The sequence below is a fragment of the Callithrix jacchus genome, chromosome 4 (assembly GCF_049354715.1).
Source record: "Callithrix jacchus isolate 240 chromosome 4, calJac240_pri, whole genome shotgun sequence".
Classification (NCBI taxonomy): Eukaryota; Metazoa; Chordata; class Mammalia; order Primates; family Cebidae; genus Callithrix; species Callithrix jacchus.
The window spans coordinates 115,541,085-115,555,048 of NC_133505.1; the positions used below are offsets into that span (position 1 = coordinate 115,541,085).

The following is a 13,964-nucleotide window of genomic DNA, read 5'->3' on the forward strand; positions in this document are numbered from 1 at the left end:
AAAAGCTTGCAACTCTTCCCATGCCCACCTTCACAAACCTCAGGTCTTTTACAAGGTATGTATGTTTCATGACCATTTAACATATGCAAAACTGTACTGATGGGGGTTTTTTGTTGTTACTATCCTGTTTTTTTAATTCCATCAAGAAAGTTTTTCTTAAACCTCATTTTCACAATAAACTCAGTGGTTTTTATGTACGATGCTGCAAAGTGGATTTTTTTTTGTGTTTTATTTTTTGAGGCAGGGTCTCACTCTGTCACCCAGGAGGGATTACATCATGGCTCACTCACTGCAGCCTTGGACCTCTCCGGCTCGAGATCCTCCTATCTCAACTTCCCAAGCAGTTAGGACCGCTGGGTGATGCCATCACGCCCAGCTAATTGTTTTTTTTTTTTTTTTTTTTTAGAGATGGGATCTCCATATGTTACCCTGGCTGGTTTTGAACTCCTAGGCTCCAGAAATCCTCTTATTTCAGCCTCCTAAAGTGCCGGGATTACAGGCATGAGCCACCATGTCTGGCCAAAATGTGTAGTTTTTTTTACGAACACATATGTCGCATTAAACAAAACTGACTGTATTTCTTGCAAATTGGCAGCTGAGTCCAGAGACTTAATCAGACTCATATTCCTTGGTAGTGTGTTCTTTCAACAGAAGCCTCATCATGTCTTATTGTCTCTGTTTTTGTGAAATTAGCAGATTGATACAGCAAATGCTTAGACTCATTATTTCACTGGAGTCAGCAAAATGGTGACATTCCAATTCTATTATTTCCTTTTCATTTATCAGTGGCAATACTTTTATAAAGAGATGTTTCCCCTTATCTACAATTTAGTATAGTTCACAGAGAAAAGGTAGGTTAAGTACTTCTTTCCCTATACTTACCACTTTTCATGATAAATTAATTTCCTAGTATTCCTTCAAAGGTAACCCATTAGCCTTTATTTATAATATCATCATAAAATCACAGATTTGAAATATTTGTTGGGTTTTGATCAATTGCAATTACTATTGTTTGTGAAACTCAAATTACTCCATCTTTGGCCAGTGAGACCCTCTTCAAATTGGCTCCTGAGGACTTTTGACATGACCCCAGTGATCTTTCACAAAAGAAATCTCCACCCTTTGCAGCATTGTACGATAAAGGCCACTTTTGCTATCAAATAGCACAGGAGGTTTCAGGCTCATTTTGCAAATTTCCTGCCTGAGATCTGGCATGGCCATTTCTCCCAGAGACTCTGGTTTCTTTAAGTGAAAAATGACATTTCAAAACAACAATATAAATTCTAGGACTATGCATTGTGACTGGTTTGTGATCATTGTTTATAGACCTTTTCAGTGAACAGAGGTATATATATATACACACACATAAACACACACACGCGCGCGTGCGTGTGTGCGATTCTTCTTGAGATTAAAGTGATATGTCCAATTCATGTTCAGGACTGTGGAATATTCTTATTAGCCTCTATTATATTTCATCTTTATCTTCTGTCTTCCACATTGAGAATCCTGATTCTCAAGGACAAAGAAAATGATGAAATTTGAATATTCCATAATTACTCAATGACTTTATCTCACATTACATATAAAACAGTCTCAATATCAAAATAACAATACTAATAATACCATCAGGAGTGTACTTTACTGAGAATAGTTAAAAAATAAAACTTGTATATATTCATTTTCCTCTATTTTTAAAAAAATAGACTATATCTCCACTGCCCAAGCATATCATCATTACACAGCATACTCTCACCCTTTTTTTGAGATGGGGTCTTGCTATGTTGCCCAGGCTGGTCTCAAACTCCTGGGCTCAAGCAGTCCTGCCTCAGCCTCCCAAGTAGGTGGAACTAAAGGTGCAAGCTGTCACACCTGGCATACACTCATTGAATTCAAGTTCACAAAGAACAATATGATTAACGCTCACCACCAGTCATGTGTCAATGTCTCTCTTATTATTAATATTTGGTTGTATGAAATTCATTCTATGGCAGATTCTACAGAAAGGGCTCGTGGCAACACTATTCCCTGTAGTCTTGCATGTTGATAAACTTGTGTACCCTTTATAATTCAATGTCAATTTGACTGGATATAAAATCCTTGCTCACATCTCCTTTGCTTGAGTATCATTATTATTCTATTTTCTTCTGGCATAAAGTGTTGATATCAAAGAATATTATAATCTAATTTTCTTTACCTTATAAATCACTTGCTCTTTTTGCCTGGATGCCCAAATAATTTTTCATTGATGTCCAATAATGTTATGACAATATGTCTTGGTGTTGGCTGCTCTGCTTCAAATTGTCAGGTTCATGCTAATGCTATAGGTAATCCCAGCACTTTGGAAGGCTGAGGCGGGCAGATCACTAGAGGTCAGGAGTTCCAGACAAGGCTGGCCATCATGGTGAAACCCCGTCTCTACTAAAAATACAAAAAATTAGCCGGGCATGGTGGCAGGTCACTGTAATCCCATGTACTCAGGAAGGTGAGGCAGGAGAATCGCTTGAACCCAGGAGGCAGAGGTTGCAGTGAGCCAAGACTGCACCACTGCACTCCAGCCTGGGTGACAGTGTCGAGAGACCTCTCTCTCAAAAAACAAAAACAAGAAAGAGGTCAAACTATCCTTGTTTTGACATTATACAGATGACATAATCTTATATTTGGAAAAACCTACAGACTCCACAAAAAAAAAAAAAACTATTAGAACTGATAAATAAATTCAGTAAAGTTGCAGGATAGAAAAACATACAAATATCAACAGCATTTCTATATGCCAACAGTTAATAATCTGAAAAAGAAATCTAAAAATTAATCTGATTTACAAATAAAACTAAATTAATAGGAATTAGCCAAAGAAGTGAAAAACCCTACAATGAAAACTACAAAACACTAATGAAAGAAATTGAAGAGGACAACCAAAAAATGAAAAGCTATTTCATGTTCATAGGTTGGAAGAATTAATAGTGTTAAAATGTCCATACTATCCAAAGCAATCTACAGAGTCAATGCAATCCCTATCAAATACCAATGACAGCCCACTAGCAGAGTGGCTGCAGTGCCATCTGCCTCATGTGTGGCCCACTTCTCTGACCAGCAGACTGGTGGATTACCACCTGACACAGGCCCTCTCACTGAGGCAGCCACGCTGAGCCCATCCCAGCAGAGGTATCCTGGAGAGATCTTCACCCAGGTCCCACTTGGAAGATCAGTCAGTGCCATATCTGCTGGAGCTTTAATTTTTTTCTTCTTTCTGATTACAATACTTCTTTCCTGTAGCTTTAACCAACCTCCTGGGAGACACCTCTTTTGTCCTTGTTAGGTGTAGAGGCCATGCTAAGGCCCAAGGGAACACCATGTTGTCAGTGTTCATCCTGTTTGCTCTCCTAGTCACCTTGGCCCAGTGTGGGTGGGAACACAACTCTACAGTAAATATTTTGACAAGTATTGCATCAGAGAATCATCTTCATAGTTGCTGGATTTGTCATAAACATCCCCAGGACAGAGAGTTCTATCCTCTGGCTTATCTGGGAAATCTCACTACCATACCCCCCCAACCTCCTAACTAACCATAGCGATCCCCAAACCCCAAACTCCTACTTGTTAAATGGAACTCTCCCCCACTTAACGGATTCTACTTGAACCCCCTGCCACCATAGCCTGGACCTGGGAAATTGAGTATCTATATCTCCAGGGCACTAATGATTCTATCTTTTGCAGCCACCATTGTGTTTATGGCACAAGAGCAGAAGCCTCCCTGTGATGCTCTGATCCAACTTTAGTTGTCACATTCCCAAGGCCACAGCAAGGTGAAAGGAATTCCACTTGTGAGGAGACCACATATGGTTCCTTATAGGTCAGAACATACAAGGGAGAAACAACTGCCTAGTCTGGGAAGGTGGGAGTACTGACCCTTTCCAGAAAACAGAGTCCCACCACCCCCACTGGAACAGGGAAAAAGTGCCTCTATAGACACAACTTCGCAGCAAAGCATAAATACCATACCCTGTAGGGCTTCTGTTTATGCCCCAACTGGCTCATTTTTGTTTGTGCCATGAATGGGAAGAAGTTACAACCTGAACTGCTCCCAATACCCTAGGGAGTCACCTGTTCTCTTAGGAGTAGCTTTCCCTTGTATATAAAAAACTTGGAACAGAGGTGAATGTATGCTGGTCACTCTTGCCCCTCCAGGAGTCACTGTCTATAACCCCATAACACCCAAGAATACCAGAAGTGAGTAATAGGATTAATTCTGGCAGGAATTGGCAGTGCTAGGACTAGCAGCACCTTGGAGGCAGCTTTGCCTACCATGAGTCAACTCTAATGAACTTGACTCAAACCCTAGAATCCTTAGCCACCAACACGGGTCAGGCATTAAAGGGAATTCAAGAGTCCTTAGGCTCTTTCGCAAATGTAGTTCTTGATAACACACTAGTATTGGATTATTTACTAGCTGAACACGGTAGAGTCTGTGCAGTTATTTAAAAAATTTTTTTTTGAGACGGAGTTTCGCTCTTGTTACCCAGGCTGGAGTGCAATGGTACGATCTCAGCTCATCACAACCTCTGTCTCCTGGGTTCAAGCAATTCTCCTGCCTCAGCCTCCCGAGTAGCTGGGACTACAGGCATGCGCCACCATACCCAGCTAATTTTTGTATTTTTAGTAGAGACGGGGTTTCATCATCTTGACCAGGATGGTCTCGATTTCTTGACCTCGTGATCTACCTGTCTCGGCCTCCCAAAGTGCTGGGAGTATAGGCGTGAGCCACCACACCTGGCCCCAGTCTGTGCAGTTATTAATAAAACTGCTGCACATATTTTAACAACTCTAGACAAGCTGAGGTTAACATTGAAAAGATCTATGAACAAGCTACCTGGTTACACAGACATAATCAGAGCACTGACCCCAACTATAGTTGGTCAACTATCAAGTGCCTTCCCAAGTCTCGCCTGGTTTTTACCTCTTGCAGGATCTTGGATAGCTATCTTTTTGCTTCTAATATTTGGCCCTTGCTTATTTAACCTCTGAGTAAAAGTTTGTGTTTTCTAGATTACACCAGTTCCAGGCAAAAAAAAAAAAAACAATGCTGGCACAAGGCTTCCAACCTATCCCATCTACTGATCTGGAGAATGAAAGTATCCTGTCTCTGGGCCCCTTTTATCAGGTATCCAGAGATTTTTCACTCCTCCAGTGCTAGGCAGGGCCTGTGCCCATGAGCTCAGTGGGAAGCAGTCACAGAAGACTGACCTTCACCCTTCTGCAGCCCCCTTAAGGAGAAGGATCTAATTTCTGAGGGGGAAATGAGGTAGGAGGCAGGACTTGACTCCAGAGGTGGGGCTCAGACAATGGACCAGATTGAGGACTGGCTAAAATAAGGCCAGGGTGAAAGCAGCTTTCAATCAGACCTGCCCACCAGTGTGCCATGTCAATCTACTGTTGCCATGGCAACACCTGGGCGTTACTGGCCCTTTCCATGGCATCTAATGATCCAAAAGTTACTACCCCTTTCCTGCATAAACCACCCCTTAATCTGCATACAATTAAAAGTGGGTATAAAGGTGACTGCAAAACCATCCTGAGCTGCTACTCTCTTTCTAGGGGGTAGCTCTGCTCTACAGGAGCAGTCACAGAACTGTAATACCATTAGAGCTGTAACACTACCTGTTTGATAAAGCTGCTTTCTTCTAAAAAGGAATTATCAATGACATTCTTCACGGAAATAGAAAAAATTCCTAAAATGTATATGGAACCACCAAAGACCCAGAATAGCCAAAGCTATCTTAAGTAAAAAGAACAAAACTGAAAGAATCACATTACCTGACTTTAAATTATACTACAGAGCCATAGTAACCAAAACAGTATGGTACTAGCATTAAAAACAGGCAGATAGACCAATGGAACACAATAGAGGACCCAGCAGCAAATCCACACACCCACAGTGAACTCATTTTTGACAAAGGTGCCAAGAACATAAACTGAGGAAAAGACTTCAATAAATAATGCTGGGAAAACTGGATATCCATATGCAGAAGAATGAAACTAGACCCCTACCTCTCATCATATAAAAAAATCAAATCAAAGTGGGTTAAAGACTTAAGTCTAAGCCCTCAAACTATGAAACTACTACAAGAAAACATCAGGGAAACTCTGGACAAATGGGATCACATCAAGTTAAAAAGCTTCTGCACAGCAAAGGAAACAATCAACAAAGTGAAGAGATGACTAAAGTGGTAGCTCACACCTATAATTCCAGCACTTTGGGAGGCCGAGGTGGGTGGATCACTTGAGGTCAGGAGTTCAAGACCAGCCTGGCCTGTGGGCAGGAAACCCCGTGGAAGATCCCACAAGTGCCACGGCAAGGGTCTAAAGCCTCAGCCTGTTCCCATATAAATAAAGAGCTAGAAAAGAATTAGAGATATAGCTACATAGTAATTCCTATATATATATAAACATATATAATCACATAGTTATTCACATACATATATTCAATATAACCTTTTAAGTTTACTAACGATTATTGGGTTCTGAAGCATGGAGCTAAGGTGACATGGTGAACAAAGTGTTCCTAAAGCAAGATGCTCTAAGTCCTCTGTCGTGCCAGGATAACGGCTGCTGGAGGGCGCCTCAACTGTGCGACAGTGCCAGTGCTGGGAAAGTGCCCACTGTTTAGCCAGCTAGGGAAGGAGACATCCAAAATGGATGAGATGTCTCTTTCCTGGGGAAGTTAGAAGAAAACTCCACTTCCCTAAGCTCTTGTGGTAGGCCTGATGGCTGTCAGGTATACCCGCATACATCCAGGGGCTTAACTGTCTCTATGTAATGCTGTGCTTCAGCGGTCATGTTCTCTGTCCACTTTCATACTCTGCTTCTGCACCTGGTTTCTCTTTTTCCCAAAAAATAAGAATCAGTAGTAGTAACATAAATCTTAATGTCTTTGTTCCTCTTTAACAAGTATGAGAAAAGTGCTAATGCATTAGGTTTTCTCCTCACCTCAGCTACTTAAAAGACCTGGGCCCCTTATCTCCAAGACACATAATTTACCTGACCCTATCACTGACCACCATTACCTCACCCTACCTACCCTGCCCCCTGCTGTGTACTCAATAAAAGTCAGAGCCCTGCACTCGGGGCCACCGCCGGACTCTGTGTGTTTTGGTTGGCAGTGGACCCCTGGGTCCAAATTCTGTTTTCTTTTTCTCTTATATCTTTTATTTCCACAGTTTCTCATCTCCACATCAGCAGGGAAGGGCTCACAGGACCCTGTAGGGCTGGACCCTATACTGGCCAACATGGTGAAGCCGTCTCTACTAAAAACACAAAACTTAGCCAGGCATGGTGATGTGCGCCTGTAATCCCAGCTATTTGGGAGGCGGAGGCAAGAGAACTGCTTGAACCTGGGCAGTGGAGGTTGCACTAAGCTGAGATTGCACCACTGCATTCCAGGCTGGGTGACAAGAGTGAGACTCTGTCTCAAAAACAAAGAAAAAACAAAAACAAAAAACTCACAGAAAATATTTGCAAACTACCCATCTGACAAGGGATTAATGACCAGAATATATAAGGAGTTCAAACAATTCTATAGGAAAAAAGCTAATAATCAAATTTTAAAATGGGCAAAAGAATTGAATAGTTATTTATCAAAAGAAGACACACAAATGGCAAACAAACATATGAAAAGGTGCTCAACACCACTGATCATCAAAGAAACGTAAACAAAAACTATAATGCGATATCATCCTACTCCAGTTAAAATGGCTTTTATCCAAAAGACAGGCATTAACAAATGCTGGCAAGGATGTGGAGAAAAAGGGACCTTTGTACAGTGTTGGTAGGAATGTAAATTAGTACAACCAATATGGAGAACAGTTTGGAGGTTCCTCAAAAAACTAAAAATAGAGCTACTATATGATCCAGCAGTCTCACTGCTGGGTATATACTCAAAAGAAAGGAAATCATTTTATCGGAGAAATATCTGCCCTCCTATATTTGTTGCAGCACTGTTCATGATAGCTAAGATTTGGAAGCAACCTAAATGTCTATCAACAGATAAATGGAGAAAGAATGTGTGGTACATATACACAATGGAGTACTATTTAGCCATGAAAAAGAATGAGATCTAGTCATTTGCAACAACGTGGATAGGACTGGAGGTTATTATGTTAAGTGAAATATGCCAGGCACAGAAAGACAAACATAACATGTTCTCATTTATTTGTGATATCTAAAAATCAAGACAAATGAAATCATGGAGACGAAGAGTAGAAAGATGGTTACCAGAGACTGGGAAAGGTAGTGGGGGGTAACAAGGGGAGGTGGGGATGGTTAATAGGCACAAAAAAAAATTAGAAAAAATGAATAAGACCTCGAATTTGATAGCACAACAGAGCAACTATAGTCAATAATAATGGTATCTTTTTTAATAAAGAGCATATAATTGGATTGTAACACACAGCATAATTGCTTGAGCGGATGGATACCTTATTTTACAGGATGGGATTATTTCACATTGCATGCCTGTATCAAAACATCTCAAGTACCCCATAAAGATATATACCTACCATGTACCCACAAAAATTAAAACAAAAAAATTCCTCTTCCTACCTTGTACTTCTTTTAGGATATATGTTATATTTTTATTTCCTCTTATGCTCCTTGTAGTTTATTCACTTCTGACATTATTTTTCTTTTATTGCTTTCTTCAGCTCTGTCACATCATGGTTAAGTTTTTTTCTGTGAGCTCTTTCATGTCTTGTATCATTTTCTTAATGTCTTTTAGCTTTTTTGTTTGTTTGTTTGTTTGAGACAAGGTCTCGCTCTGTTACCTAGGCTGGAGTGCAGTGGTGCAATCTTGGCTCACTGCAACCTCTGCCTCCCAGGCTCAAGGGATCTTCCCACCTCAGCCTCCCGAGTAGCTGAGATTACAGGTATGTGCCACTGGCTAATTTTTGTATTTTTTGTAGAGATAGGGTTTGCTATGTTTCCCAGGCTTCTTTTAGCTTATTTTGATATAGACTGTTAAGAGTTTTGATCTACAGTTGACCCTTAAACGATGCAGGGGTTAGGGACACCAACCCCTCGGAGTAGTCAAAAATCCATACATAACTTTTAACTATGCAGAAACTTAACTACTAATAGTCTGCAATGGACTAGAAGCCTTAACAACAACATAGTCAATTACATATATTTTGCAAGTTAAATATATTGTAAACTGTATCCTTATAATAAAATAGAGAAAATAAAATGTTATTAAAAAATCATAAGAAAGAGAAAATATATTTACTATTCAATAAGTAGAAGTGGATTATCATAACTGTATTCATACTGAGTAGGCTGAGGAAGAGGAAGAGAAAGCGTTGGTCTTGCTGTTTTAGGGGTGGCAGAGAGAGGTGGAGGAGGTCGAAGGGGAAGCAGTAAAGGGGAAGCACACTCAGTGTCACTTTATGGACATACATTATAATTTCTGTTTGACTTTTTGCTTTTTCATTTCTCTAGCAATGTTTCCATACAGTATCAATCCTTCTTCCACTCTTTGCTTTAGTTTCATTGCTCCTATCATAAAAGGTCTATGTTGTAAAAGAAGTCAAAAGTAGTCTTGAGTAACTGGAACCCTTCCGCCAGCTTGCCTAGTGTCAATCTGCTTTCTGACACTGCTTCTTCTATGTCTTCTTCCTCATCATCTGGTACTGGTTTGGAGGCACTCGTCTCCATCAAGTCATCTTCATTTAATGCCTCTGCTGTGGCATATATTAGGTCTTGAATTCTCCGAGATCCATATCTTGACACCATTCATCCCTCACCTTTCTTGTCATATCCACAAATCTTTCATGATTTCCTTGATGGGCTCTGTCATAAATCTGTGAAGTCATGCACAACATCTGGGCCAATTTACTCCAGCAGAAACTTGTTTCCAGCTTGATGGCTTTGACAGCTTTTTCTATGACAGCAATGGCATCTTGAATGGTATCATCCTTTCATGATCTTCTCCCTGTTGGGGTTCTCCTCCATAAAGCTGACCATCCTTTCCATAGAGTACCATGTGCAATCAGCCTTAAAGGTCCTTATGACCCCGACTAGTGGCTGAATTAGACACACTATGTTTGGGGGCAAATAGACCACTTTGACGCCTTTGGTGTTGAACCCATAGTGCTCTGGTGGCCAGGGGCATTGTTCGATATCAAAAGAACTTTTTAAAAGGTAGTCCCTTACTGGGTCTTGGGGAGAAAGTATTCATGGAACCAATCTAGGAAAAGGCTTCTTTTTTCCCATGTCCCTTTGTACAGCCAAAAGGCTGGCAGTGGGTGTTTAGGTTAGCAGCTTTATGGTTAAGGGCAGTATGGATCATAAACCCAACTGCATTGGCACAAAACAGTACAGTTAGCCTATTCCTTCCTGCCTTAAATACTAATAAAGTATTCTTATTAGTATTTGCTTCTCTTACTAATAAATATCTTTTGTGGCTTTTTTTTTTTTTTTTTTGAGACAGAGTCTTGCTCTGTCCCCTAGCCTGGAGTGCAGAGGCAGGATCTTGGTTTACTGCAACCTCTGCCTCCTGGGTTCAAGCAATTCTCCCGCCTGAGCCTCCTGAGTAGCTGGCATTACAGGCACCTGCCATCAAGCCCAGCTAGGTTTTGTATTTTTAGTAGAGACAGGGTTTCACCATGTTGGCCAGGCTGGTCTTGAACTTGTGACCTCAGGTGATCTGCCTCCTTGGCTTCCCAAAGTGCTGGGATTCAGGCATGAGCCACAGTGCCCAGCCTTTTTGTGGTTTTTTTTTTTTTTCAGGATAGGTTACTTTCATCTGCCATAAAACTTGTTTAGGCAGATACCATTTTTCTTCTCATTTTGTTAATGACATCTTGGAATTCATCTTCTGCCTCTTGGTCAGAAGAAGCTGCTTCTCCTGTTATCCGGACATTTTTAAAGCCAAACTTTTTTCTAAAATTATCAAACCATCTTTTGCTGGAATTAAATTCTCCAGCTTCAAATTTTTTACCTTCCTTTTGCTTTAAGTTGTCACATAATAGCTTTGCTTTTTCTCAAATCATATTAGAATCTATAGGTATGCCTTTCTTATAAAAGCTGCATTTTCAATACAAGACAAAAGATATTTTGCAGGCTAGGTGTGCAGCTCACACTTGTAATCCCAATGACTCAGGAGGCCAAGTCAGGAGGACCACTTGAGCCCAGGAGTTAGAGACCAGCTTGGACAACAGAAAAAGATTCCATCTCTACAAAGTTTTTTTTTTTTTAATTAGCCAGGCATGGTGGCATGCAGCTGTAGTCCTAGTCACTTGGGAGGCTGTGAGGCAGCAGGATCTCTTGAGCCCAGGAGTTTAAGGTTACCATGAGCTATGATCATGCCATTGCACTCCAGCTTGGATGACAAAGTGAGACCCTGTCTCTCTCTTTTTTTTTTTTTTGAGATGGAGTTTCGCTCTTGTTCACCCAGGCTGGAGTGCAATGGCGCGATCTCAGCTCACCGCAACCTCCGCCTCCTGGGAACAGGCAAGTCTCCTGCCTCAGCCTCCTGAGTAGCTGGGATTACAGGCATGCGCCACCATGCCCAGCTAATTTTTTGTGTTTTTAGTAGAGACAGGGTTTCACCATGTTGACCAGGATGGTCTCGATCTCTTGACCTCGTGATCCACCTGCCTCGGCCTCCCAAAGTGCTGAGATCGCAGGAGTGAGCCACTGCGCCCGGCCCACTGTGTCTCTTAAAAAAAAAAAAAAAAAAAATGGAGGTAAAGGTATTTCACGAAAAAGTGCAGGGTTTTCACACTTGATGGTATAGCTGCAGTGGCAGCTTCTCCAAAAAATGTTCTAATGTATTTATTGAAAAAAATCCAAGCTAGATGTGGTAGCAGGTGCCTGCAGTCCCACCTACTTAGGAGGCTAAGGTGGGAAGATCGCTTGAGCCCAGGAATTCAAGTCTAGCTTGAGGAATATAGTTGAGACTCTGTCTCTATTTAAAAACAAACAAAAAAAACCTGTAAGTTTCTTTAAGTAGACTCGTACAGTTCAAAACCTCATTGCTCAAGAGTCAACTGTACCCTATGAACATGCCTTTCTAGAGTACATTCATTATCAGTGCTGATGTTACTCTGCTCCTTATTCTCTTTATTCTTATAATCACCTTGAAACTTTTTTTGTTTTGTTTTGGAGAGAGTCTCGCTCTGTCACCAGGCACCAGGCTGGAGTGCAGTGGCACGATCCTGGCTCACTGCAACCTCTGCTTCCCGGGTTCAAGCAATTCTCCTGCCTCAGCTGGGACTATAGGCTCAAGCCACCAAGCTCAGCTAATATTTGAATTTTTTAGTAGAGATGGGGGTTTCACCATGTTGGCCAGGATGGTCTCAATCTCTTGACCTTGTGATCTGCCCGCCTCAGCCTCCCAAAGACCTTGAAACTTCTATTGTTCATTTTATTTATTTATTTTTTTGAGACAGAGTCTCCCTCTGTCACCCAGGTGGGAATGCAGTGGCGTGATCTCAGCTCACTGCAACCTCTGCCTCCCAGGTTCAAGTGATTCTCCTGCCTCAGCCTCCCAAGGAGCTGGGATTACAGGCACCTGCCACCGTGCCTGGCTAATTTTTGTATTTTTAGTAGAGACAGGGTTTCACCATGTGGCCAGGCTGGTCTTGAACTCCTTATCTCAGGTGATCCACCCACCTCAGCTTCCCAAAGTGCTGGGATTACAGGCTTGAGCCACTGTGCCCAGCCTACTGTTCATTTTAATATAAAATTAGTGTAATAGTTATCAGAATCAAAATGTAGTCATGTGTATTTAAGAAATGCTGACAAACAGAGCCAAGGAAAGCTATGAACAGAGAGAATTCTCACACTTGTATGCCTGATAACAAAACAATCATAAAAAAACTACAAAAGCCACAGCCTGGTATAAAGGTCATTGTAACCTTATGCCAGAAATATTAATACTTCTGCAAGGACACCTGTCCAGCCCAACCCTGGACTGGTGTCACCCTTGTTACTGATAGCTGTAGCTAAGGATAATTATCATTTCAAAACAATTATGTAATCTTCCCAATTTTCCTTTAAAACCCTGTGTCTCCCTTTACCTTCCTGAATATGCACATTGTTTACTATGGCACACGTATACCCACTGCAATGCCCTATTCCTGAATAAACATCATTTTCTTTCAGAGAACCTCTCTTTGTTATTCAGGGTGACATTAGTTTTCCTAAATGTTTAAAAGATGTGTTTTTAGAAGGAAAGCAGATTTTCTAGTTTCAAAAAGCTCCCCCTTGCACGTTGAAAATCTGGTGGCTTACTTCCTTAAATTGCTGGCTCTGTTCCTATTCCCTCTTTGTCATTCTTGTCCCTATATCCTGCATAATTTCGATGTCATTCCCAGGAGCTCCACCTGCACGGGAGCCTGTCCTGGAAGAGCACTGTCAGATCAATTTTGAGAGTGCACAGGGTTAGACTGCTCCAGCCTCTTCCAACCCACCTGGGGACCCCTTGTACTTACATACTATTGGTTACTTAGGGGATCCTAAGTACTGTATTCTTGGGAAGACCTGCCCTCTCTACACAGATGTCGATACCGTGCAGATTTCATGGCTGTGGGTTAGCTATTTTCCCTTACCTGTTTTTATTTTGGAATTTAGGTAGACACCTTGTCACCTACTTTTGTTGTAAATGTTATACAGTGTTTTCACTTTTTCTACCGACAGCAATCTTTTCTTTAGACCAAGTCTCACTCTGTCACCCAGGCTAGAGTGCAGTGGCACCATCTCAGCTCACTGCAACCTCCGCCTCCTAGGTTCAAATGCTTCGCCTGCCTCAGCCTCCTGAGGAGGTGGGAGGCGTATGCCACCAGGCCCAGCTAATTTCTGTATTTTCAGTAGAGATGGGGTTTTGCCATATTAGCCAGGCTAGAACTCCTGACCTCAAATGATCCACACACCTCGGCTTCCCAAAGTGCTGGGATTATAGACGTGAGCCA

The 13,964-nt window shown here is 41.5% G+C and overlaps 1 protein-coding gene across 10 annotated transcripts in view; it reads right to left on the reverse strand.

Moving 5' to 3' along the window:
• The window catches only part of PPIL6 (peptidylprolyl isomerase like 6), a 48,205-nt gene that overhangs the window by 13,923 nt on the left and 20,318 nt on the right, over window positions 1-13,964 (reverse strand). The window contains exon 7 of one of the 10 annotated variants that reach the window (XR_013534478.1): window positions 2,198-2,421. The exons of the other annotated variants lie outside the window; for them this stretch is intronic. The gene's annotated coding sequence lies outside the window, so the exon portion shown is untranslated. The remainder of the gene's footprint in view (window positions 1-2,197; window positions 2,422-13,964) is intronic. 10 annotated transcript variants of the gene reach the window in all.